This window comes from Triticum dicoccoides, chromosome 7A (genome assembly GCF_002162155.2).
Source record: "Triticum dicoccoides isolate Atlit2015 ecotype Zavitan chromosome 7A, WEW_v2.0, whole genome shotgun sequence".
NCBI classification, from domain to species: domain Eukaryota; kingdom Viridiplantae; phylum Streptophyta; class Magnoliopsida; order Poales; family Poaceae; genus Triticum; species Triticum dicoccoides.
The window spans coordinates 153,156,368-153,161,087 of NC_041392.1; positions in this window are offsets into that span (position 1 = coordinate 153,156,368).

The window sequence follows — 4,720 nt, forward strand, 5'->3', positions numbered from 1 at the left end:
GATTTTTCTTCGGTATGTGAATCCTCCATGGTCCAATTAGTTTTTGTTCTAGTGCTTTATTCGTTGCAAATTTTTGCTGCTTAGGTGACCCTGTTCTTGAGCTTGCATGTCAAATAAAATATGTGGTCAAGAGTAGTTTCAATGCATGATATGGCCTCTAGGTACTTGTAGGAGTAGTTGCTATCAATTTTGTTGAGTTTGGTTCACCTTTATTTTGAGTTACTAAAAATTTCAGAATTTTTTCAGAGGAACAAATATGTTTAGGAAAATGTAGCAAGGTGGTTCCTCAAGGAAGCAAGGACCTAGGGCCGCGACACGTGAGCCAGACTATGAACTACCAAGAGAAGCTCAAGTGCGGCCTTGTGAATGGCCGTCAGAAGATTTTATGGTCCAAGCGGGAATTAAGGAAGAATTTGACGCGTATGTGCGTAATGCTGATATTGAGGGCTTTGTGTCAGATAAGTGCCCGCAATACCGCTACCTAACTGATTCATTTATGAGAAGGTTTAAATTTACATCATCACGCAATTCTCACACTGTCCTATTTGATCTCTATGATAAATCTTATACCATGGACTTAGAAGATTTTAATACTGCTTGTAAACTCCCGCAGTGGGGTAGTGCTAGTGAACCTCGCAAATATGAATTTAAAGAATTTCTTGCTAGTATCACTATGGGGGAATCTAGAGAAATAACGCAAGCTACCATAGGGAGCATTCATTTTCCTGCCATACATTATTTTGCTCTCTTAGTGGGTAGATGCATTAACGGTAAAGATGAGGCTTGTCACATGTTTGTTCCGGATCTTAGTGTTCTCAAGAGTGCTATATTAGGAGATAAACAATATAACTTGGGGGCCATTGTTGCACGTAGGTTGCATAATAACAATATTAATGGAGATTTGTTTAGTGGAATTTACGCAACCCGTTCAGCTAATTTTCTTAAGGTACCCATACATGGAAATGATATGGAGTTTCCCCCTACTTATCTAGATTATAATGCTATTGTTCGTCATCAGTTTGTTGAGAGGAACGAACAGTTCCTCCAATACCGATTAATCTTTGACAGACATCGCATTGTCCATGTTGCTCTCCCTGCTCCTGGTTTGTTTGACTTTCAGGAAAAAATGAGATATATTATAACCAGGGAGGAGGCCAACGAGTATGAGAGGAGGACGGAGGCAGCTCGCCTCCAAGCTGCAGCTCATGAGGCAATTGCCGCTGCATCTTAGTACGACCCCAACTACAACTTTCATCCATGGGCATAGACCAACTTAGGCCAAAAGCCTAAGCTTGGGGGAGTACGTATTTCTCACCGACATTAGATTCATGTTCACACACTCATGCCAGTTGTCGGTGCTCATACTTTTTCATTGTATCATCCATGCTAGATTATTTTCTGTTTTAAGCTTACTTCTTGTGTGTTTGAAAAACCTTAATAAAAAACCCAAAAAAATTAGTTGTAGCTTTTAGCTAGTTTATTTTCCATGCCTATAGTAGTAGTAATTAAAAAGAAAACCCAAAAAGATTTCTCGTTCTTCTTTTGCTTGTTGGGAGCTTTCCCATGTAAATAGTTTAATTTTTTTTCTTGACCTTTGGGGGTCAAGAGGAGAAGACCATGACGAAAATGTTGAGTGGCTCTCATATGCATTATTGTTGATCTAACAAAGAGCCCATATTACCTTGTCTTCTCCCTTGTATTGAATGCTTGCAGATTCCAGCTTAGTCGAATGCACGTGCACTATTATTATTATCCACACCGTTTGGTTGTGCAAGTGAAAGGCAATAATGATGATATATGATGAACTGGTTGATATGACAAAAGCTGGTATGAACTCGACCTCTCTTGTTTTTGTAAATATGATTAGTTCATCATTCCTGATTTAGCCTATTATGAATGAAACATGTTTGCAATGACAATTAGAGATTATAGTTGCTCATGCCATGCTTAAGTAGCTAGGAGTTTATAATGGTTTATCTTGCGTGCCAACATGCTATTAAAATGGTTGTGATGTGGTATGATAGGGTGGTATCCTCCTTTGAACGATTCGAGGCTTGAGTTGGCACATGTTCACGCATGTAGTTGAAACAAAATCAACATAGCCTCCATGATATTTATGTTCATGGTGATTTATATCCTACTCATGCTTGCATTCAGTGTTGATTAATTTTAATGCATGTTCATGACTGTTGTCGCTCCCTAGCTGATCGCTTCCCAGTCTCTTTCTAGCCTTCACTTGTACTAAGCGGGAATACTTCTTGTGCATCCAACTCCATAAACCCCAAAATTTATTCCATATGAGTCCATCATACCTTGCTATATGCGGCATCTACCTGCCGTTCCAAGTAAATTTGTATGTGCCAAAGTCTAAACCTTCAAATGAAATTCTGTTTTGTATGCTCGAATAGCTCATGTATCAACTAGGGCTGTCTGTATCTTCCATGCTAGGCGGGTTATTCTCAAGAGGAGTGGACTCCGCTCCTCACTCGCGAGAAAATGGCTGGTCACCGGGATGCCCATTCCCATGCTCAAATCAAATCAAAATAATTGCAAACAAAACTCCCCCAGGATTGTTGTTAGTTGGAGGCACCCGTTGTTTCGGGCAAGCCATGGATTGATGCTTGTTGGTGGTGGGGGAGTATAAACTTTACCATTCTGCTTGGGAACCGCCTATAATGTGTGTAGCATGGAAGATATTGAGATCTCCTGGTTGTTATGTTGACAATGAAAGTATACCGCTCAAAATATTATTCATCTCTATTTCAAAATCGAGCTCTGTCACCTCTATAAATCCCCGCTTCCCTCTGAGAAGTGCCTATCTATTTACTTTTATGTTGGGTAATCATCCTCTTATTAAAAAGCACCAGTTGGAGAGCACCACCGTCATTTGCATGCATTACTATTAGTTTACATTGAGTATGACTATGACTGGATCTCTTTTACCATGAATCACAATCTTTAGCCAGTCCTTGATCTTCAGGGGTGCTCTACATTTATGTCTTGCGGTCTCAGAAAGGGCTAGCGAGATACCATCTTGTTATATCATATTATGATTGTTTTGAGAAAGTGTTGTCATCCGAGATTTATTATTATTGCTCGCTAGTTGATTATGCCATTGATATGAGTAAACATGAGACCTAAATGTTATTGTGAATATGGTTAGTTCATAATCTTTGCTGAAAACTTGAATGCTGGCTTTACATATTTACAACAACAAGAGCAAACAGAGTTCGTAGAAGTTTTTCTTTATCACTTTCAGTTTGTCATCTGAATTGCTTGAGGACAAGCAAATGTTTAAGCTTGGGGGAGTTGATACGTCTCCAACATATATACTTTTCCAAACACTTTTACCCTTGTTTTGGACTCTAACTTGCATGATTTGAATGGAACTAACCCGGACTGGCGCTGTTTTCAGCAGAATTGCCATGGTGTCATTTTTGTGCAGAAATAGAAGTTCTCAGAATGACCTAAAAATCAACGGAGAATATTTTTGGAATATATTAAACATATTGGCGAAAGAATCAAGGCCAGTGGGCCACACCCTGTCCATGAGGGTGGGGGGCGCCTACCCCCTGGGCATGCCCCCTGCCTCGTGGGCCCCCTGGTGCTCCACCGACCTCAACTCCAACTCTATATATTCGTGTTCAGGGAGAAAAAAATTAAAGAGAAGGATTCATCATGTTTTACAATACGGAGCCGCCGCCGAGCCCTAATCTCTCTCAGGAGGGCTGATCTGGAGTCCGTTCGGGGCTCTGAAGAGGGGAATCTGTCGCCATCATCATCATCAACCTTCCTCCATCACAAATTTCATGATGCTCACCGCTGTGGGTGAGTAATTCCATCATAGGCTTGCTGGACAGTGATGGATTGGATGAGATTTATCATGTAATCGAGTTAGTTTTGCTAGGGTTTGATCCCCAGTATCCATTATGTTCTGAGATTGATGTTGTTATGACTTTGCTATGCTTAATGCTTGTCACTAGGGCCCGAGTGCCATGATTTCAGATCTGAACCTATTATGTTTTCATGAATATATGTGAGTTCTTGATCCTATCTTGCAAGTCTATAGTCACCTATTATGTGTTATGATCCGTTAACCCCAAAGTGACAATAATCGGGATACTTACCGGTGATGACCGTAGTTTGAGGAGTTCATGTATTCACTAAGTGTTAATGCTTTGGTCTGGTACTTTATTAAATGGAGGCCATAATATCCCTTAGTTTCCAATAGGACCCCGCTGCCATGGGAGGGTAGGACAAAAGATGTCATGCAAGTTCTTTTCCATAAGCACGTATGACTATATTCGGAATACATGCCTACATTACATTGATGAACTGGAGCTAGTTCCGTGTCACCCTATGTTATAACTATTGCATGAGGAATCGCATCCGACATAATTATCCATCACTGATCCATTGCCTACGAGCTTTTCACATATTGATCTTCGCTTATTTACTTTTCCTTTCTACTGTTACAATCACTACAAAACCAATACTGTTACTTTTGCCACTGTTATCACTACTATCATATTACTTTGCTACTAAATACTTTGCTGCAGATATTAAGTTTCCAGGTGTGGTTGAATTGACAACTCAGCTGCTAATACTTGAGAATATTCTTTGGCTCCCCTTGTGTCGAATCAATAAGTTTGGGTTGAATACTCTACCCTCGAAAACTGTTGCGATCCCCTATACTTGTGGGTTATCACATAACCCTACC